At 55.0% G+C, this 21,564-nt stretch overlaps 2 protein-coding genes across 2 annotated transcripts in view; both read right to left on the bottom strand.

Moving 5' to 3' along the window:
• The window catches only part of anxa13l (annexin A13, like), a 36,554-nt gene extending 29,082 nt beyond the window's left edge, over nt 1–7,472 (bottom strand). Inside the window, exon 1 of the mRNA XM_055882633.1 lies at nt 7,468–7,472. The gene's annotated coding sequence lies outside the window, so the exon portion shown is untranslated. The remainder of the gene's footprint in view (nt 1–7,467) is intronic.
• Nucleotides 1–21,564, bottom strand: part of LOC129824578 (probable G-protein coupled receptor 158) — a 134,451-nt gene that overhangs the window by 15,141 nt on the left and 97,746 nt on the right. The gene's annotated exons all lie outside the window — the stretch shown is intronic.

The following is a 21,564-nucleotide window of genomic DNA, read 5'->3' as shown; positions in this document are numbered from 1 at the left end:
TTTAAGACCTTGTCTATAAAAGGTCATGTCATTTAGGACCGTAGAAACACGTCACACGCCTTCATCTGGGTGTAATGCGGAAGTGAGAGAAGAAAGGAGTCGAATATCTCTTCCAGGGGCTGAACACAACATCATCTTGTGAGACCTGCGCAGTTTAATTTTTTTTCCGGGCGCGAGGCAGAACCTGGACTCGGCTCCTGGAATACGCTCGTTAAAGGTGAATATGACCTCTGGATACGATATTATTTGATACATGTCACAAAATCATCCTAAAGTATGTTTTTTCAATATACTTTAATTATATTATTGCAATTTATTCTGGACTTTAGACGTGATGCTTTGGAAGAATTTTTTGAAGAAGGAGAGGTTAGCGCCGCACGGCCATTGTGCTTGCTAAACCAAGAGGGAAATAGTTCGTTCTGGAACCCAACTAAAGACTATACTGGACAATGGACCCCGTTACAACATTCTGATGGAATATCAACAAAGATAAGGACCCAATTTGGGATGCTTTTTCATATATCTGTCGAACTGTGCTATGCTAGCGCTTGACTAGAATCAATGCTGCCGTATGCTAGCTAATGTTGTAAGCTAATATAACGATATATTGTGTTTTCGCTGTAAAACACTTCAAAAATCGGAAATATTGGCTCTATTCACACGATATTTGTCTTTCATTAGCTATCCACCATATGTTTTTCTGAAATGTTTTATGAGGTGTAATTAGTAGTTGACGTTGGTGTCTGTATTTTCTCTGGCTACTCCCGTGTGATTTCAGACTGTAGCTATGATGTAGCAATGATGGGAGCAGTAATGTAAAACTGATTTATAGCTAAAATATGCACATTTTATGAACAAAACATAGATTTATTGTGTAACATGTTATAGGACTGTCATCTGAGGTAGTTTTTTCTAGGTTGTTTAGGTTGGTTCTAGGTTATTTAGGTTGGTTTGTGCATGCTACTTGAATCATAATTCATACATCATAATCATAATCATACGTGTCTGTCCACTTTTTTATTTGGTGGTGAGCTAACATAAATATATGTGGTGTTTTCTCTGTAAAACATTTAAAAAATCGGACATGTTGGCTGGATTGACAAGATGTTTATCTTTCAAATGCTGTATTGGACTTGTTAATGTGTGAAAGTTAAATATTTAAAAAAAATAGATTTTGAATTTCGCGCCCTGCAGCTGAGCTGGATGTTGTCATATTTGTACCGACGTCGGGCTTGCAGCCCAAACAGGTTAACTCTAAATTAGCTCTAAATGTCCTTAACTCTAAATTAACTCTAAATGCCCTTAACTCTAAATGCCCTTAACTCTCACAAAGAAATAGCAGAGATACGGTATATAATGTACACAACACACAATGACTGCTGACTGAAATTAGATTCTGGAAGTTCTGCATTATTTACGACAACCATTGTTGCTTTGGTTTGTACAAAATGACAGCAAGACAATTCAAGGGTGTCCTCATGTTGCCTTCAAAGAATATGCAGTGTGCACTCCGGGAGAGAGCACTGCTTTGCGGAAACGTTGGCCTATTGGATTGTTGGGTTTGCCTATTGGATTGTTGGGTTTGTCTATTGGATTGTTGGGTTTGTCTATTGGATTGTTGGGTTTGCCTATTGGATTGTTGGGTTTGTCCATTGGATTGTTGGGTTTGTCCATTGGATTGTTGGATTTGCCTATTGGATTGTTGGGTTTGTCCATTGGATTGTTGGGTTTGTCCATTGGATTGTTGGGTTTGCCTATTGGATTGTTGCGTTTGCCCATTGGATTGTTGGGTTTGTCCATTGGATTGTTGAGATTGCCTATTGGATTGTTGGGAGCAAATTCCTTCTTTATTTTTGTGCAGTTTGCTCTCCGTTGTTCAGCACCTCCGCAAAATGTTTGGGTGTGCGTCAGCTCATGCTTTTTTTTTAGACCCTTCAAAGAATATGAAAGACGATTCCATTTTAATAAAGCAGCCTTGATTTTTTAACCTGTTATACCTGTTAAACCTTCACTGTAATTGTATAAATAATTAATCAAATCAGAAGTGTTAATGGTACTATATCTAAGTACTAAAAACGAGAGACACACTCCAAAAATCCTTCCCTTAAGTTTATTTTGTTTTAATTTCAAATAAAGTTACAAAAGAAAATTCAGTCGGCCAAAATGAGACCTCTCTCACCATTGGGAAATATACTGGCCTCACATCACTAATCTCCACTCACACACCTGTCAAAAGGCACAATTCTGTGGGGGAAAAGTGGCCAAATGTACGGCCCTCAGCCTGTCGTTTGATGCACAAAGTGTTGATGGCTGCACATCATGTAGTTACTAGCCACTGACATTTGCTAAGGAGAGTTCACTTTCTGCCAACATTGATTTCCCACAGCTTGACTGCCAGCCCACTGCCTTGTTGCCAGATCTGCTGACTGCCAGCCCACTGCCTTGTTGCCAGATCTGCTGATCGCCAGCCCACTGCCTTGTTGACAGATATGCTGACTGCCAGCCCACTGCCTTGTTGAAAGATCTGCTGACTGCCAGCCCACTGCCTTGTTGAAAGATCTGCTGATTGCCAGCCCACTGCCTTGTTGAAAGATCTGCTGATTGCCAGCCCACTGCCTTGTTGAAAGATCTGCTGACTGCCAGCCCACTGCCTTGTTGAAATATCTGCTGATTGCCAGCCCACTGCCTTGTTGAAAGATCTGCTGATTGCCAGCCCACTGCCTTGTTGAAAGATCTGCTGATTGCCAGCCCACTGCCTTGTTGAAAGATCTGCTGATTGCCAGCCCACTGCCTTGTTGAAAGATCTGCTGATTGCCAGCCCACTGCCTTGTTGAAAGATCTGCTGATTGCCAGCCCACTGCCTTGTTGAAAGATCTGCTGATTGCCAGCCCACTGCCTTGTTGACAGATCTGCTGACTGCCAGCCCACTGCCTTGTTGACAGATCTGCTGACTGCCAGCCCACTGCCTCGTTGACAGAGCTGCTGATTGCCAGCCCACTGCCTTGTTGAAAGATCTGCTGATTGCCAGCCCACTGCCTTGTTGACAGATCTGCTGACTGCCAGCCCACTGCCTTGTTGACAGATCTGCTGACTGCCAGCCCACTGCCTCGTTGACAGAGCTGCTGATTGCCAGCCAACTGCCTTGTTGACAGATCTGCTGACTGCCAGCCCACTGCCTTGTTGACAGATCTCCTGCTGGAGAGGGATCCTCTCTAGTGTTCCAAGGTCGCTGGGGATTAGCAGACTGTAAGGCAGTCCAAGTCTCTCATCTCTCCTTTATTCTATGTTCTCAGAACTGTTCTCAGAACTGCTCTCTGTTGTCTGAGTTAATGTTATTTGGTAGCGCATAACTGTGACACTAATTTACATTCCTTTCTAAAAACTGTTCTCAGAACTGTACAGTAGTCCGTATCTCTCCTCTCTCCTTTATTCTACGTTCTCAGAAATAGATCATATTCATTCGACACCAAATGGAGGAAAACGTACTGAAACAGGGAGGGACTACTTGGACTTGTCCGATACGGTTTTCTGTTGCAAAACTGCATGCCCCAGTTTTCAGAACTGTCGACTGTCTGACTCACCGTTATTCGGGGACCCATAACGTTGACCCTAATTTACATTCCTTATCCAAGAACTGTTCTCAAAACTGTAAGGCAGTCTCATGTTTCCTTTATTCTATGTTCTCAGAACTGTACCCCGTTGTCTGACTCACTGTTAGTTGGGAGCCCATAACAGCAAGCCGGATTTACATTCCTTCAATAATTAACACCAAAGACAACATGGGAATCATGTCGTATTGCGGATTATAATTTGTAAATTGTGATTAGAGTGTATTATTATTCATGAATATTCATAAATCACGATGACTTATTATAAGATACTTAGTGTTTAACCAGTATGCATGGTGAGCTGTTTGTAAATGTTGGTAGGAGGGATAATTCATTTCTTACTCATTTGAACTGACACAGACAAAATCAACACCTTTTTAAATTAACTACGAAATAATTCATATAATTATTATAGAGACCCAAATAAAACTTTTTTTTACCTGATACCTGATAGCACCTTAGATGAGTGGGTATCGCCCTTCAGCCTACTCCCAACCCTCGCTGCCCTCCCCTACCCTGCACCGCAGACCGACCGACCCACCATGTATATGTACAGGGTCATTAGCTGTCTCTGACTTCCCTGCGAAGATGCACAATGTTCTTATTGTGCCTTATGTCAACAGCGACCTGAGCTGTCCTCCCCCCCTTTACCTGAGCTGTCCTCCCCCTCCTTTACCTGAGCTGTCCTCCCTCCTCCTTTACCTGAGCTGTCCTCCTCCCTCCTTTACCTGAGCTGTCCTCCTCCCTCCTTTACCTGAGCTGTCCTCCTCCCTCCTTTACCTGAGCTGTCCTCCTCCCTCCTTTACCTGAGCTGTCCTCCCTCCTCCTTTACCTGAGCTGTCCTCCTCCCTCCTTTACCTGAGCTGTCCTCCTCCCTCCTTTACCTGAGCTGTCCTCCTCCCTCCTTTACCTGAGCTGTCCTCCCCCTCCTTTACCTGAGCTGTCCTCCTCCCTCCTTTACATGAGCTGTCCTCCCCCCTCTTTTACCTGAGCTGTCCTCCTCCCTCCTTTACATGAGCTGTCCTCCTCCACTCCTTTACCTGAGCTGTCCTCCTCCCTCCTTTACCTGAGCTGTCCTCCTCCCTCCTTTACCTGAGCTGTCCTCCTCCCTCCTTTACCTGAGCTGGCCTCCTCCCTCCTTAACCTGAGCTGTCCTCCCCCCTCCTTTACCTGAGCTGTCCTCCCCCCTCCTTTACCTGAGCTGTCCTCCTCTCTCCTTTACCTGAGCTGTCCTCCTCTCTCCTTTACCTGAGCTGTCCTCCCCCCTCCTTTACCTGAGCTGTCCTCCTCCCTCCTTTACCTGAGCTGTCCTCCTCCCTGCTTTACCTGAGCTGTCCTCCTCCCTCCTTTACCTGAGCTGTCCTCCCTCCTCCGTTACCTGAGCTGTCCTCCTCCCCCCTTTACCTGAGCTGTCCTCCTCCCCCCTTTACCTGAGCTGTCCTCCTCCCCCCTTTACCTGAGCTGTCCTCCCTCCTCCTTTACCTGAGCTGTCCTCCTCCCTCCTTTACCTGAGCTGTCCTCCCCCCTCCTTTACCTGAGCTGTCCTCCTCCCTCCTTTACCTGAGCTGTCCTCCTCCCTCCTTTACCTGAGCTGTCCTCCTCCCTCCTTTACCTGAGCTGTCCTCCTCCCTCCTTTACCTGAGCTGTCCTCCTCCCTCCTTTACCTGAGCTGTCCTCCTCCCTCCTTTACCTGAGCTGTCCTCCTCCCTCCTTTACCTGAGCTGTCCTCCCCCCTCCTTTACCTGAGCTGTCCTCCCCCCTCCTTTACCTGAGCTGTCCTCCCCCCTCCTTTACCTGAGCTGTCCTCCCCCCTCCTTTACTTGAGCTGTCCTCCTCCCTCCTTTACCTGAGCTGTCATCCTCCCTCCTTTACCTGAGCTGTCCTCCTCCACTCCTTTACCTGAGCTGTCCTCCTCCCTCCTTTACCTGAGCTGTCCTCCTCCCTCCTTTACCTGAGCTGTCCTCCCCCCTCCTTTACCTGAGCTGTCCTCCTCTCTCCTTTACCTGAGCTGTCCTCCTCCCTCCTTTACCTGAGCTGTCCTCCTCCACTCCTTTACCTGAGCTGTCCTCCTCCCTCCTTTACATGAGCTGTCCTCCTCCCTCCTTTACCTGAGCTGTCCTCCTCCCTCCTTTACCTGAGCTGTCCTCCTCCATCCTTAACCTGAGCTGTCCTCCTCTCTCCTTTACCTGAGCTGTCCTCCCCCCTCCTTTACCTGAGCTGTCCTACTCCACTCCTTTACCTGAGCTGTCCTCCTCCCTCCTTTACCTGAGCTGTCCTCCTCCCTCCTTTACCTGAGCTGTCCTCCTCCCTCCTTTACCTGAGCTGTCCTCCTCCCTCCTTTACCTGAGCTGTCCTCCTCCCTCCTTTACCTGAGCTGTCCTCCTCCCTCCTTTACCTGAGCTGTCCTCCTCCATCCTTAACCTGAGCTGTCCTCCCCCCTCCTTTACCTGAGCTGTCCTCCTCTCTCCTTTACCTGAGCTGTCCTCCTCTCTCCTTTACCTGAGCTGTCCTCCCCCCTCCTTTACCTGAGCTGTCCTCCTCCCTCCTTTACCTGAGCTGTCCTCCTCCCTGCTTTACCTGAGCTGTCCTCCTCCCTGCTTTACCTGAGCTGTCCTCCTCCCTCCTTTACCTGAGCTGTCCTCCCTCCTCCTTTACCTGAGCTGTCCTCCTCCCTCCTTTACCAGAGCTGTCCTCCCTCCCCCTTTACCTGAGCTGTCCTCCTCCCTCCTTTACCTGAGCTGTTCTCCCTCCTCCTTTACCTGAGCTGTCCTCCTCCCCCCTTTACCTGAGCTGTCCTCCTCCCCCCTTTACCTGAGCTGTCCTCCTCCCCCCTTTACCTGAGCTGTCCTCCCTCCTCCTTTACCTGAGCTGTCCTCCTCCCTCCTTTACCTGAGCTGTCCTCCCCCCTCCTTTAACTGAGCTGTCCTCCTCCCTCCTTTACCTGAGCTGTCCTCCTCCCTCCTTTACCTGAGCTGTCCTCCTCCCTCCTTTACCTGAGCTGTCCTCCCTCCTCCTTTACCTGAGCTGTCCTCCTCCCTCCTTTACCTGAGCTGTCCTCCTCCCTTCTTTACCTGAGCTGTCCTCCTCCCTCCTTTACCTGAGCTGTCCTCCTCCCTCCTTTACCTGAGCTGTCCTCCCTCCTCCTTTACCTGAGTTGTCCTCCTCCCTCCTTTACCTGAGCTGTCCTCCTCCCTCCTTTACCTGAGCTGTCCTCCTCCCTCCTTTACCTGAGCTGTCCTCCCCCTCCTTTACCTGAGCTGTCCTCCTCCCTCCTTTACCTGAGCTGTCCTCCCCCCTCTTTTACCTGAGCTGTCCTCCTCCCTCCTTTACCTGAGCTGTCCTCCTCCGATCCTTTACCTGAGCTGTCCTCCTCCCTCCTTTACCTGAGCTGTCCTCCTCCCTCCTTTACCTGAGCTGTCCTCCTCCCTCCTTTACCTGAGCTGTCCTCCTCCCTCCTTAACCTGAGCTGTCCTCCCCCCTCCTTTACCTGAGCTGTCCTCCCCCCTCCTTTACCTGAGCTGTCATCCTCTCTCCTTTACCTGAGCTGTCCTCCTCTCTCCTTTACCTGAGCTGTCCTCCCCCCTCCTTTACCTGAGCTGTCCTCCTCCCTCCTTTACCTGAGCTGTCCTCCTCCCTGCTTTACCTGAGCTGTCCTCCTCCCTCCTTTACCTGAGCTGTCCTCCCTCCTCCGTTACCTGAGCTGTCCTCCTCCCCCCTTTACCTGAGCTGTCCTCCTCCCCCCTTTACCTGAGCTGTCCTCCTCCCCCCTTTACCTGAGCTGTCCTCCCTCCTCCTTTACCTGAGCTGTCCTCCTCCCTCCTTTACCTGAGCTGTCCTCCCCCCTCCTTTACCTGAGCTGTCCTCCTCGCTCCTTTACCTGAGCTGTCCTCCTCCCTCCTTTACCTGAGCTGTCCTCCTCCCTCCTTTACCTGAGCTGTCCTCCTCCCTCCTTTACCTGAGCTGTCCTCCTCCCTCCTTTACCTGAGCTGTCCTCCTCACTCCTTTACCTGAGCTGTCCTCCTCCCTCCTTTACCTGAGCTGTCCTCCCCCCTCCTTTACCTGAGCTGTCCTCCCCCCTCCTTTACCTGAGCTGTCCCCCCCCCTCCTTTACCTGAGCTGTCCTCCCCCCTCCTTTACTTGAGCTGTCCTCCTCCCTCCTTTACCTGAGCTGTCCTCCTCTCTCCTTTACCTGAGCTGTCCTCCTCCACTCCTTTACCTGAGCTGTCCTCCTCCCTCCTTTACCTGAGCTGTCCTCCTCCCTCCTTTACCTGAGCTGTCCTCCCCCCTCCTTTACCTGAGCTGTCCTCCTCTCTCCTTTACCTGAGCTGTCCTCCTCCCTCCTTTACCTGAGCTGTCCTCTTCCACTCCTTTACCTGAGCTGTCCTCCTCCCTCCTTTACCTGAGCTGTCCTCCTCCCTCCTTTACCTGAGCTGTCCTCCTCCCTCCTTTACCTGAGCTGTCCTCCTCCCTCCTTTACCTGAGCTGTCCTCCTCCCTCCTTTACCTGAGCTGTCCTCCCCCCTCCTTTACCTGAGCTGTCCTCCCCCCTCCTTTACCTGAGCTGTCCTCCCCCCTCCTTTACCTGAGCTGTCCTCCCCCCTCCTTTACTTGAGCTGTCCTCCTCCCTCCTTTACCTGAGCTGTCCTCCTCCCTCCTTTACCTGAGCTGTCCTCCTCCACTCTTTTACCTGAGCTGTCCTCCTCCCTCCTTTACCTGAGCTGTCCTCCTCCCTCCTTTACCTGAGCTGTCCTCCCCCCTCCTTTACCTGAGCTGTCCTCCTCTCTCCTTTACCTGAGCTGTCCTCCTCCCTCCTTTACCTGAGCTGTCCTCCTCCACTCCTTTACCTGAGCTGTCCTCCTCCCTCCTTTACATGAGCTGTCCTCCTCCCTCCTTTACCTGAGCTGTCCTCCTCCCTCCTTTACCTGAGCTGTCCTCCTCCATCCTTAACCTGAGCTGTCCTCCTCTCTCCTTTACCTGAGCTGTCCTCCCCCCTCCTTTACCTGAGCTGTCCTCCTCCACTCCTTTACCTGAGCTGTCCTCCTCCCTCCTTTACCTGAGCTGTCCTCCTCCCTCCTTTACCTGAGCTGTCCTCCTCCCTCCTTTACCTGAGCTGTCCTCCTCCCTCCTTTACCTGAGCTGTCCTCCTCCCTCCTTTACCTGAGCTGTCCTCCTCCCTCCTTTACCTGAGCTGTCCTCCTCCATCCTTAACCTGAGCTGTCCTCCCCCCTCCTTTACCTGAGCTGTCCTCCTCTCTCCTTTACCTGAGCTGTCCTCCTCTCTCCTTTACCTGAGCTGTCCTCCCCCCTCCTTTACCTGAGCTGTCCTCCTCCCTCCTTTACCTGAGCTGTCCTCCTCCCTGCTTTACCTGAGCTGTCCTCCTCCCTGCTTTACCTGAGCTGTCCTCCTCCCTCCTTTACCAGAGCTGTCCTCCCTCCCCCTTTACCTGAGCTGTCCTCCTCCCTCCTTTACCTGAGCTGTTCTCCCTCCTCCTTTACCTGAGCTGTCCTCCTCCCCCCTTTACCTGAGCTGTCCTCCTCCCCCCTTTACCTGAGCTGTCCTCCTCCCCCCTTTACCTGAGCTGTCCTCCCTCCTCCTTTACCTGAGCTGTCCTCCTCCCTCCTTTACCTGAGCTGTCCTCCCCCCTCCTTTAACTGAGCTGTCCTCCTCCCTCCTTTACCTGAGCTGTCCTCCTCCCTCCTTTACCTGAGCTGTCCTCCTCCCTCCTTTACCTGAGCTGTCCTCCCTCCTCCTTTACCTGAGCTGTCCTCCTCCCTCCTTTACCTGAGCTGTCCTCCTCCCTTCTTTACCTGAGCTGTCCTCCTCCCTCCTTTACCTGAGCTGTCCTCCTCCCTCCTTTACCTGAGCTGTCCTCCCTCCTCCTTTACCTGAGTTGTCCTCCTCCCTCCTTTACCTGAGCTGTCCTCCTCCCTCCTTTACCTGAGCTGTCCTCCTCCCTCCTTTACCTGAGCTGTCCTCCCCCTCCTTTACCTGAGCTGTCCTCCTCCCTCCTTTACCTGAGCTGTCCTCCCCCCTCTTTTACCTGAGCTGTCCTCCTCCCTCCTTTACCTGAGCTGTCCTCCTCCGATCCTTTACCTGAGCTGTCCTCCTCCCTCCTTTACCTGAGCTGTCCTCCTCCCTCCTTTACCTGAGCTGTCCTCCTCCCTCCTTTACCTGAGCTGTCCTCCTCCCTCCTTAACCTGAGCTGTCCTCCCCCCTCCTTTACCTGAGCTGTCCTCCCCCCTCCTTTACCTGAGCTGTCCTCCTCTCTCCTTTACCTGAGCTGTCCTCCTCTCTCCTTTACCTGAGCTGTCCTCCCCCCTCCTTTACCTGAGCTGTCCTCCTCCCTCCTTTACCTGAGCTGTCCTCCTCCCTGCTTTACCTGAGCTGTCCTCCTCCCTCCTTTACCTGAGCTGTCCTCCCTCCTCCGTTACCTGAGCTGTCCTCCTCCCTCCTTTACCTGAGCTGTCCTCCTCCCTCCTTTACCTGAGCTGTCCTCCCCCCTCCTTTACCTGAGCTGTCCTCCTCTCTCCTTTACCTGAGCTGTCCTCCTCCCTCCTTTACCTGAGCTGTCCTCTTCCACTCCTTTACCTGAGCTGTCCTCCTCCCTCCTTTACCTGAGCTGTCCTCCTCCCTCCTTTACCTGAGCTGTCCTCCTCCCTCCTTTACCTGAGCTGTCCTCCTCCCTCCTTTACCTGAGCTGTCCTCCTCCCTCCTTTACCTGAGCTGTCCTCCCCCCTCCTTTACCTGAGCTGTCCTCCCCCCTCCTTTACCTGAGCTGTCCTCCCCCCTCCTTTACCTGAGCTGTCCTCCCCCCTCCTTTACTTGAGCTGTCCTCCTCCCTCCTTTACCTGAGCTGTCCTCCTCCCTCCTTTACCTGAGCTGTCCTCCTCCACTCTTTTACCTGAGCTGTCCTCCTCCCTCCTTTACCTGAGCTGTCCTCCTCCCTCCTTTACCTGAGCTGTCCTCCCCCCTCCTTTACCTGAGCTGTCCTCCTCTCTCCTTTACCTGAGCTGTCCTCCTCCCTCCTTTACCTGAGCTGTCCTCCTCCACTCCTTTACCTGAGCTGTCCTCCTCCCTCCTTTACATGAGCTGTCCTCCTCCCTCCTTTACCTGAGCTGTCCTCCTCCCTCCTTTACCTGAGCTGTCCTCCTCCATCCTTAACCTGAGCTGTCCTCCTCTCTCCTTTACCTGAGCTGTCCTCCCCCCTCCTTTACCTGAGCTGTCCTCCTCCACTCCTTTACCTGAGCTGTCCTCCTCCCTCCTTTACCTGAGCTGTCCTCCTCCCTCCTTTACCTGAGCTGTCCTCCTCCCTCCTTTACCTGAGCTGTCCTCCTCCCTCCTTTACCTGAGCTGTCCTCCTCCCTCCTTTACCTGAGCTGTCCTCCTCCCTCCTTTACCTGAGCTGTCCTCCTCCATCCTTAACCTGAGCTGTCCTCCCCCCTCCTTTACCTGAGCTGTCCTCCTCTCTCCTTTACCTGAGCTGTCCTCCTCTCTCCTTTACCTGAGCTGTCCTCCCCCCTCCTTTACCTGAGCTGTCCTCCTCCCTCCTTTACCTGAGCTGTCCTCCTCCCTGCTTTACCTGAGCTGTCCTCCTCCCTGCTTTACCTGAGCTGTCCTCCTCCCTCCTTTACCAGAGCTGTCCTCCCTCCCCCTTTACCTGAGCTGTCCTCCTCCCTCCTTTACCTGAGCTGTTCTCCCTCCTCCTTTACCTGAGCTGTCCTCCTCCCCCCTTTACCTGAGCTGTCCTCCTCCCCCCTTTACCTGAGCTGTCCTCCTCCCCCCTTTACCTGAGCTGTCCTCCCTCCTCCTTTACCTGAGCTGTCCTCCTCCCTCCTTTACCTGAGCTGTCCTCCCCCCTCCTTTAACTGAGCTGTCCTCCTCCCTCCTTTACCTGAGCTGTCCTCCTCCCTCCTTTACCTGAGCTGTCCTCCTCCCTCCTTTACCTGAGCTGTCCTCCCTCCTCCTTTACCTGAGCTGTCCTCCTCCCTCCTTTACCTGAGCTGTCCTCCTCCCTTCTTTACCTGAGCTGTCCTCCTCCCTCCTTTACCTGAGCTGTCCTCCTCCCTCCTTTACCTGAGCTGTCCTCCCTCCTCCTTTACCTGAGTTGTCCTCCTCCCTCCTTTACCTGAGCTGTCCTCCTCCCTCCTTTACCTGAGCTGTCCTCCTCCCTCCTTTACCTGAGCTGTCCTCCCCCTCCTTTACCTGAGCTGTCCTCCTCCCTCCTTTACCTGAGCTGTCCTCCCCCCTCTTTTACCTGAGCTGTCCTCCTCCCTCCTTTACCTGAGCTGTCCTCCTCCGATCCTTTACCTGAGCTGTCCTCCTCCCTCCTTTACCTGAGCTGTCCTCCTCCCTCCTTTACCTGAGCTGTCCTCCTCCCTCCTTTACCTGAGCTGTCCTCCTCCCTCCTTAACCTGAGCTGTCCTCCCCCCTCCTTTACCTGAGCTGTCCTCCCCCCTCCTTTACCTGAGCTGTCCTCCTCTCTCCTTTACCTGAGCTGTCCTCCTCTCTCCTTTACCTGAGCTGTCCTCCCCCCTCCTTTACCTGAGCTGTCCTCCTCCCTCCTTTACCTGAGCTGTCCTCCTCCCTGCTTTACCTGAGCTGTCCTCCTCCCTCCTTTACCTGAGCTGTCCTCCCTCCTCCGTTACCTGAGCTGTCCTCCTCCCCCCTTTACCTGAGCTGTCCTCCTCCCCCCTTTACCTGAGCTGTCCTCCTCCCCCCTTTACCTGAGCTGTCCTCCCTCCTCCTTTACCTGAGCTGTCCTCCTCCCTCCTTTACCTGAGCTGTCCTCCCCCCTCCTTTACCTGAGCTGTCCTCCTCGCTCCTTTACCTGAGCTGTCCTCCTCCCTCCTTTACCTGAGCTGTCCTCCTCCCTCCTTTACCTGAGCTGTCCTCCTCCCTCCTTTACCTGAGCTGTCCTCCTCCCTCCTTTACCTGAGCTGTCCTACTCACTCCTTTACCTGAGCTGTCCTCCTCCCTCCTTTACCTGAGCTGTCCTCCCCCCTCCTTTACCTGAGCTGTCCTCCCCCCTCCTTTACCTGAGCTGTCCCCCCCCCTCCTTTACCTGAGCTGTCCTCCCCCCTCCTTTACTTGAGCTGTCCTCCTCCCTCCTTTACCTGAGCTGTCCTCCTCTCTCCTTTACCTGAGCTGTCCTCCTCCACTCCTTTACCTGAGCTGTCCTCCTCCCTCCTTTACCTGAGCTGTCCTCCTCCCTCCTTTACCTGAGCTGTCCTCCCCCCTCCTTTACCTGAGCTGTCCTCCTCTCTCCTTTACCTGAGCTGTCCTCCTCCCTCCTTTACCTGAGCTGTCCTCTTCCACTCCTTTACCTGAGCTGTCCTCCTCCCTCCTTTACCTGAGCTGTCCTCCTCCCTCCTTTACCTGAGCTGTCCTCCTCCCTCCTTTACCTGAGCTGTCCTCCTCCCTCCTTTACCTGAGCTGTCCTCCCCCCTCCTTTACCTGAGCTGTCCTCCTCTCTCCTTTACCTGAGCTGTCCTCCTCCCTCCTTTACCTGAGCTGTCCTCTTCCACTCCTTTACCTGAGCTGTCCTCCTCCCTCCTTTACCTGAGCTGTCCTCCTCCCTCCTTTACCTGAGCTGTCCTCCTCCCTCCTTTACCTGAGCTGTCCTCCCCCTCCTTTACCTGAGCTGTCCTCCTCCCTCCTTTACCTGAGCTGTCCTCCCCCCTCTTTTACCTGAGCTGTCCTCCTCCCTCCTTTACCTGAGCTGTCCTCCTCCGATCCTTTACCTGAGCTGTCCTCCTCCCTCCTTTACCTGAGCTGTCCTCCTCCCTCCTTTACCTGAGCTGTCCTCCTCCCTCCTTTACCTGAGCTGTCCTCCTCCCTCCTTAACCTGAGCTGTCCTCCCCCCTCCTTTACCTGAGCTGTCCTCCCCCCTCCTTTACCTGAGCTGTCCTCCTCTCTCCTTTACCTGAGCTGTCCTCCTCTCTCCTTTACCTGAGCTGTCCTCCCCCCTCCTTTACCTGAGCTGTCCTCCTCCCTCCTTTACCTGAGCTGTCCTCCTCCCTGCTTTACCTGAGCTGTCCTCCTCCCTCCTTTACCTGAGCTGTCCTCCCTCCTCCGTTACCTGAGCTGTCCTCCTCCCCCCTTTACCTGAGCTGTCCTCCTCCCCCCTTTACCTGAGCTGTCCTCCTCCCCCCTTTACCTGAGCTGTCCTCCCTCCTCCTTTACCTGAGCTGTCCTCCTCCCTCCTTTACCTGAGCTGTCCTCCCCCCTCCTTTACCTGAGCTGTCCTCCTCGCTCCTTTACCTGAGCTGTCCTCCTCCCTCCTTTACCTGAGCTGTCCTCCTCCCTCCTTTACCTGAGCTGTCCTCCTCCCTCCTTTACCTGAGCTGTCCTCCTCCCTCCTTTACCTGAGCTGTCCTCCTCACTCCTTTACCTGAGCTGTCCTCCTCCCTCCTTTACCTGAGCTGTCCTCCCCCCTCCTTTACCTGAGCTGTCCTCCCCCCTCCTTTACCTGAGCTGTCCCCCCCCTCCTTTACCTGAGCTGTCCTCCCCCCTCCTTTACTTGAGCTGTCCTCCTCCCTCCTTTACCTGAGCTGTCCTCCTCTCTCCTTTACCTGAGCTGTCCTCCTCCACTCCTTTACCTGAGCTGTCCTCCTCCCTCCTTTACCTGAGCTGTCCTCCTCCCTCCTTTACCTGAGCTGTCCTCCCCCCTCCTTTACCTGAGCTGTCCTCCTCTCTCCTTTACCTGAGCTGTCCTCCTCCCTCCTTTACCTGAGCTGTCCTCTTCCACTCCTTTACCTGAGCTGTCCTCCTCCCTCCTTTACCTGAGCTGTCCTCCTCCCTCCTTTACCTGAGCTGTCCTCCTCCCTCCTTTACCTGAGCTGTCCTCCTCCATCCTTAACCTGAGCTGTCCTCCCCCCTCCTTTACCTGAGCTGTCCTCCCCCCTCCTTTACCTGAGCTGTCCTCCCCCCTCCTTTACCTGAGCTGTCCTCCTCTCTCCTTTACCTGAGCTGTCCTCCTCTCTCCTTTACCTGAGCTGTCCTCCCCCCTCCTTTACCTGAGCTGTCCTCCTCCCTCCTTTACCTGAGCTGTCCTCCTCCCTGCTTTACCTGAGCTGTCCTCCTCCCTCCTTTACCTGAGCTGTCCTCCCTCCTCCTTTACCTGAGCTGTCCTCCCTCCCTCCTTTACCAGAGCTGTCCTCCCTCCCCCTTTACCTGAGCTGTCCTCCTCCCTCCTTTACCTGAGCTGTTCTCCCTCCTCCTTTACCTGAGCTGTCCTCCTCCCCCCTTTACCTGAGCTGTCCTCCTCCCCCCTTTACCTGAGCTGTCCTCCTCCCCCCTTTACCTGAGCTGTCCTCCCTCCTCCTTTACCTGAGCTGTCCTCCTCCCTCCTTTACCTGAGCTGTCCTCCCCCCTCCTTTACCTGAGCTGTCCTCCTCCCTCCTTTACCTGAGCTGTCCTCCTCCCTCCTTTACCTGAGCTGTCCTCCTCCGTCCTTTACCTGAGCTGTCCTCCTCCCTCCTTTACCTGAGCTGTCCTCCTCCCTCCTTTACCTGAGCTGTCCTCCTCCCTCCTTTACCTGAGCTGTCCTCCTCCCTCCTTTACCTGAGCTGTCCTCCCCCCTCCTTTACCTGAGCTGTCCTCCCCCCTCCTTTACCTGAGCTGTCCTCCCCCCTCCTTTACCTGAGCTGTCCTCCCCCCTCCTTTACTTGAGCTGTCCTCCTCCCTCCTTTACCTGAGCTGTCCTCCTCCCTCCTTTACCTGAGCTGTCCTCCTCCACTCCTTACCTGAGCTGTCCTCCTCCCTCCTTTACCTGAGCTGTCCTCCTCCCTCCTTTACCTGAGCTGTCCTCCCCCCTCCTTTACCTGAGCTGTCCTCCTCTCTCCTTTACCTGAGCTGTCCTCCTCCCTCCTTTACCTGAGCTGTCCTCCTCCACTCCTTTACCTGAGCTGTCCTCCTCCCTCCTTTACATGAGCTGTCCTCCTCCCTCCTTTACCTGAGCTGTCCTCCTCCCTCCTTTACCTGAGCTGTCCTCCTCCCTCCTTAACCTGAGCTGTCCTCCCCCCTCCTTTACCTGAGCTGTCCTCCCCCCTCCTTTACCTGAGCTGTACTGCTCTCTCCTTTACCTGAGCTGTCCTCCTCTCTCCTTTACCTGAGCTGTCCTCCCCTCTCCTTTACCTGAGCTGTCCTCCTCCCTCCTTTACCTGAGCTGTCCTCCTCCCTGCTTTACCTGAGCTGTCCTCCTCCCTCCTTTACCTGAGCTGTCCTCCCTCCTCCTTTACCTGAGCTGTCCTCCTCCCTCCTTTACCAGAGCTGTCCTCCCTCCCCCTTTACCTGAGCTGTCCTCCTCCCTCCTTTACCTGAGCTGTTCTCCCTCCTCCTTTACCTGAGCTGTCCTCCCGCCTCCTTTACCTGAGCTGTCCTCCTCCCTCCTTTACCTGAGCTGTCCTCCTCCCTCCTTTACCTGAGCTGTCCTCCTCCCTCCTTTACCTGAGCTGTCCTCCTCCCTCCTTTACCTGAGCTGTCCTCCTCCCTCCTTCACCTGAGCTGTCCTCCTCCCTCCTTTACCCGAGCTGTCCTCCTCCCTCCTTTACCCGAGCTGTCCTCCCCCCTCCTTTACCCGAGCTGTCCTCCCCCCTCCTTTACCTGAGCTGTCCTCCCCCCTCCTTTACCTGAGCTGTCCTCCCCCCTCCTTTACTTGAGCTGTCCTCCTCCCTCCTTTACCTGAGCTGTCCTCCTCCCCCCTTTACCTGAGCTATCCTCCCCCCTCCTTTACCTGAGCTGTCCTCCTCCCTCCTTTACCTGAGCTTTCCTTCTCCCTCCTTTACCTGAGCTTTCCTTCTCCCTCCTTTACCTGAGCTGTCCTCCTCCCTCCTTTACCTGAGCTGTCCTCCCTCCTCCTTTACCTGAGCTGTCCTCCCTCCTCCTTTACCTGAGCTGTCCTCCTCCCCCCTTTACCTGAGCTGTCCTCCCCCCTCCATTACCTGAGCTGTCCTCCTCCCTCCTTTACCTGAGCTGTCCTCCTCCCCCCTTTACCTGAGCTATCCTCCCCCCTCCTTTACCTGAGCTGTCCTCCTCCCTCCTTTACCTGAGCTGTCCTCCTCCCTCCTTTACCTGAGCTGTCCTCCTCCCTCCTTTACCTGAGCTGTCCTTCCTCCTCCTTTACCTGAGCTGTCCTCCTCCCTCCTTTACCTGAGCTGTCCTCCCTCCTCCTTTACCTGAGCTGTCCTCCTCCCCCCTTTACCTGAGCTGTCCTCCCTCCTCCTTTACCTGAGCTGTCCTCCTCCCTCCTTTACCTGAGCTGTCCTCCTCCCTCCTTTACCTGAGCTGTCCTCCCTCCTCCTTTACCTGAGCTGTCCTCCTCCCTCCTTTACCAGAGCTGTCCTCCCTCCCCCTTTACCTGAGCTGTCCTCCTCCCTCCTTTACCTGAGCTGTTCTCCCACCTCCTTTACCTGAGCTGTCCTCCCGCCTCCTTTACCTGAGCTGTCCTCCTCCCTCCTTTACCTGAGCTGTCCTCCTCCCTCCTTTACCTGAGCTGTCCTCCTCCCTCCTTTACCTGACCTGTCCTCCTCCCTCCTTCACCTGAGCTGTCCTCCTCCCTCCTTTACCTGAGCTGTCCTCCTCCCTCCTTTACCCGAGCTGTCCTCCCCCCTCCTTTACCTGAGCTGTCCTCCCCCCTCCTTTACCTGAGCTGTCCTCCCCCCTCCTTTACCTGAGCTGTCCTCCCCCCTCTTTTACTTGACTTGTCCTCCTCCCTCCTTTACCTGAGCTGTCCTCCTCCCCCCTTTACCTGAGCTATCCTCCCCCCTCCTTTACCTGAGCTGTCCTCCTCCCTCCTTTACCTGAGCTTTCCTTCTCCCTCCTTTACCTGAGCTGTCCTTCCTCCTCCTTTACCTGAGCTGTCCTCCTCCCTCCTTTACCTGAGCTGTCCTCCCTCCTCCTTTACCTGAGCTGTCCTCCCTCCTCCTTTACCTGAGCTGTCCTCCTCCCCCCTTTACCTGAGCTGTCCTCCCCCCTCCATTACCTGAGCTGTCCTCCTCCCTCCTTTACCTGAGCTGTCCTCCTCCCCCCTTTACCTGAGCTATCCTCCCCCCTCCTTTACCTGAGCTGTCCTCCTCCCTCCTTTACCTGAGCTGTCCTCCTCCCTCCTTTACCTGAGCTGTCCTCCTCCCTCCTTTACCTGAGCTGTCCTTCCTCCTCCTTTACCTGAGCTGTCCTCCTCCCTCCTTTACCTGAGCTGTCCTCCCTCCTCCTTTACCTGAGCTGTCCTCCTCCCCCCTTTACCTGAGCTGTCCTCCCTCCTCCTTTACCTGAGCTGTCCTCCTCCCTCCTTTACCTGAGCTGTCCTCCTCCCTCCTTTACCTGAGCTGTCCTCCCTCCTCCTTTACCTGAGCTGTCCTCCCTCCTCCTTTACCTGAGCTGTCCTCCCTCCTCCTTTACCTGAGCTGTCCTCCCTCCTCCTTTACCTGAGCTGTCCTCCCCCCTCCTTTACCTGAGCTGTCCTCCTCCCTCCTTTACCTGAGCTGTCCTCCTCCCTCCTTTACCTGAGCTGTCCTCCTCCCTCCTTTACCTGAGCTGTCCTCCCTCCTCCTTTACCTGAGCTGTCCTCCCTCCTCCTTTACCTGAGCTGTCCTCCCCCCTCCTTTACCTGAGCTGTCCTCCCCCCTCCTTTACCTGAGCTGTCCTCCCCCCCTTTACCTGAGCTGTCCTCCCTCCTCCTTTACCTGAGCTGTCCTCCCTCCCCCCTTTACCTGAGCTGTCCTCCTCCCCCCTTTACCTGAGCTGTCCTCCCCCCTCCTTTACCTGAGCTGTCCTCCCCCCTCCTTTACCTGAGCTGTCCTCCTCCCCCCATTACCTGAGCTGTCCTCCCCCCTCCTTTACCTGAGCTGTCCTCCTCCCTCCTTTACCCGAGCTGTCCTCCCCCCTCCTTTACCCGAGCTGTCCTCCCCCCTCCTTTACCTGAGCTGTCCTCCCCCCTCCTTTACCTGAGCTGTCCTCCCCCCTCCTTTACTTGAGCTGTCCTCCTCCCTCCTTTACCTGAGCTGTCCTCCTCCCCCCTTTACCTGAGCTATCCTCCCCCCTCCTTTACCTGAGCTGTCCTCCTCCCTCCTTTACCTGAGCTTTCCTTCTCCCTCCTTTACCTGAGCTTTCCTTCTCCCTCCTTTACCTGAGCTGTCCTCCTCCCTCCTTTACCTGAGCTGTCCTCCCTCCTCCTTTACCTGAGCTGTCCTCCCTCCTCCTTTACCTGAGCTGTCCTCCTCCCCCCTTTACCTGAGCTGTCCTCCCCCCTCCATTACCTGAGCTGTCCTCCTCCCTCCTTTACCTGAGCTGTCCTCCTCCCCCCTTTACCTGAGCTATCCTCCCCCCTCCTTTACCTGAGCTGTCCTCCTCCCTCCTTTACCTGAGCTGTCCTCCTCCCTCCTTTACCTGAGCTGTCCTCCTCCCTCCTTTACCTGAGCTGTCCTTCCTCCTCCTTTACCTGAGCTGTCCTCCTCCCTCCTTTACCTGAGCTGTCCTCCCTCCTCCTTTACCTGAGCTGTCCTCCTCCCCCCTTTACCTGAGCTGTCCTCCCTCCTCCTTTACCTGAGCTGTCCTCCTCCCTCCTTTACCTGAGCTGTCCTCCTCCCTCCTTTACCTGAGCTGTCCTCCCTCCTCCTTTACCTGAGCTGTCCTCCTCCCTCCTTTACCTGAGCTGTCCTCCCTCCCCCTTTACCTGAGCTGTCCTCCTCCCTCCTTTACCTGAGCTGTCCTCCCACCTCCTTTACCTGAGCTGTCCTCCCGCCTCCTTTACCTGAGCTGTCCTCCTCCCTCCTTTACCTGAGCTGTCCTCCTCCCTCCTTTACCTGAGCTGTCCTCCTCCCTCCTTTACCTGAGCTGTCCTCCTCCCTCCTTTACCTGAGCTGTCCTCCTCCCTCCTTTACCTGAGCTGTCCTCCTCCCTCCTTTACCTGAGCTGTCCTCCTCCCTCCTTTACCTGAGCTGTCCTCCCCCCTCCTTTACCTGAGCTGTCCTCCCCCCTCCTTTACCTGAGCTGTCCTCCCCCCTCCTTTACCTGAGCTGTCCTCCCCCCTCCTTTACCTGAGCTGTCCTCCTCCCTCCTTTACCTGAGCTGTCCTCCTCCCCCCTTTACCTGAGCTGTCCTCCCCCCTCCTTTACCTGAGCTGTCCTCCTCCCTCCTTTACCTGAGCTGTCCTCCTCCCTCCTTTACCTGAGCTGTCCTCCTCCTCCTTTACCTGAGCTGTCCTCCTCCCTCCTTTACCTGAGCTGTCCTCCCTCCTCCTTTACCTGAGCTGTCCTCCCTCCTCCTTTACCTGAGCTGTCCTCCTCCCCCCTTTACCTGAGCTGTCCTCCCCCCTCCATTACCTGAGCTGTCCTCCTCCCTCCTTTACCTGAGCTGTCCTCCTCCCCCCTTTACCTGAGCTGTCCTCCCCCCTCCTTTACCTGAGCTGTCCTCCTCCCTCCTTTACCTGAGCTGTCCTCCTCCCTCCTTTACCTGAGCTGTCCTCCTCCCTCCTTTACCTGAGCTGTCCTCCTCCTCCTTTACCTGAGCTGTCCTCCTCCCTCCTTTACCTGAGCTGTCCTCCCTCCTCCTTTACCTGAGCTGTCCTCCTCCCCCCTTTACCTGAGCTGTCCTCCCTCCTCCTTTACCTGAGCTGTCCTCCTCCCTCCTTTACCTGAGCTGTCCTCCTCCCTCCTTTACCTGAGCTGTCCTCCCTCCTCCTTTACCTGAGCTGTCCTCCCTCCTCCTTTACCTGAGCTGTCCTCCCTCCTCCTTTACCTGAGCTGTCCTCCCTCCTCCTTTACCTGAGCTGTCCTCCCCCCTCCTTTACCTGAGCTGTCCTCCTCCCTCCTTTACCTGAGCTGTCCTCCTCCCTCCTTTACCTGAGCTGTCCTCCTCCCTCCTTTACCTGAGCTGTCCTCCCTCCTCCTTTACCTGAGCTGTCCTCCCTCCTCCTTTACCTGAGCTGTCCTCCCCCCTCCTTTACCTGAGCTGTCCTCCCCCCTCCTTTACCTGAGCTGTCCTCCCCCCCTTTACCTGAGCTGTCCTCCCTCCTCCTTTACCTGAGCTGTCCTCCCTCCCCCCTTTACCTGAGCTGTCCTCCTCCCCCCTTTACCTGAGCTGTCCTCCCCCCTCCTTTACCTGAGCTGTCCCCCCCTCCTTTACCTGAGCTGTCCTCCTCCCCCCTTTACCTGAGCTGTCCTCCCCCCTCCTTTACCTGAGCTGTCCTCCCCCCTCCTTTACCTGAGCTGTCCTCCCCCCTCCTTTACCAGAGCTGTCCTCCTCCCCCCTTTACCTGAGCTGTCCTCCTCCCCCCTTTACCTGAGCTGTCCTCCTCCCCCTTTACCTGAGCTGTCCTCCTCCCCCCTTTACCTGAGCTGTCCTCCTCCCCCCTTTACCTGAGCTGTCCTCCTCCCCCCTTTACCTGAGCTGTCCTCCCTCCCCCCTTTACCTGAGCTGTCCTCCCTCCCCCCTTTACCTGAGCTGTCCTCCTCCCCCCTTTACCTGAGCTGTCCTCCTCCCCCCTTTACCTGAGCTGTCCTCCCCCCTCCTTTACCTGAGCTGTCCTCCCACCTCCTTTACCTGAGCTGTCCTCCTCCTTTACCTGAGCTGTCCTCCTCCCCCATTTACCTGAGCTGTCCTCCTCCCCCCTTTACCTGAGCTGTCCTCCTCCCTCCTTTACCTGAGCTGTCCTCCTCCCTCCTTTACCTGAGCTGTCCTCCTCCCTCCTTTACCTGAGCTGTCCTCCCCCCTCCTTTACCTGAGCTGTCCTCCTCCCCCCTTTACCTGAGCTGTCCCCCCTCCTCCTTTACCTGAGCTGTCCTCCCTCCTCCTTTACCTGAGCTGTCCTCCCTCCTCCTTTACCTGAGCTGTCCTCCCTCCTCCTTTACCCGAGCTGTCCTCCCCCCACCTTTACCTGAGCTGTCCTCCCTCCTCCTTTACCTGAGCTGTCCTCCTCCCTCCTTTACCTGAGCTGTCCTCCCTACTCCTATACCTGAGCT

Source organism: Salvelinus fontinalis, chromosome 26 (assembly GCF_029448725.1).
Source record: "Salvelinus fontinalis isolate EN_2023a chromosome 26, ASM2944872v1, whole genome shotgun sequence".
Lineage (NCBI taxonomy): Eukaryota > Metazoa > Chordata > Actinopteri > Salmoniformes > Salmonidae > Salvelinus > Salvelinus fontinalis.
Note: the sequence above shows the minus strand (reverse complement) of the source record. Positions and strands in the feature narration are given on the sequence as shown.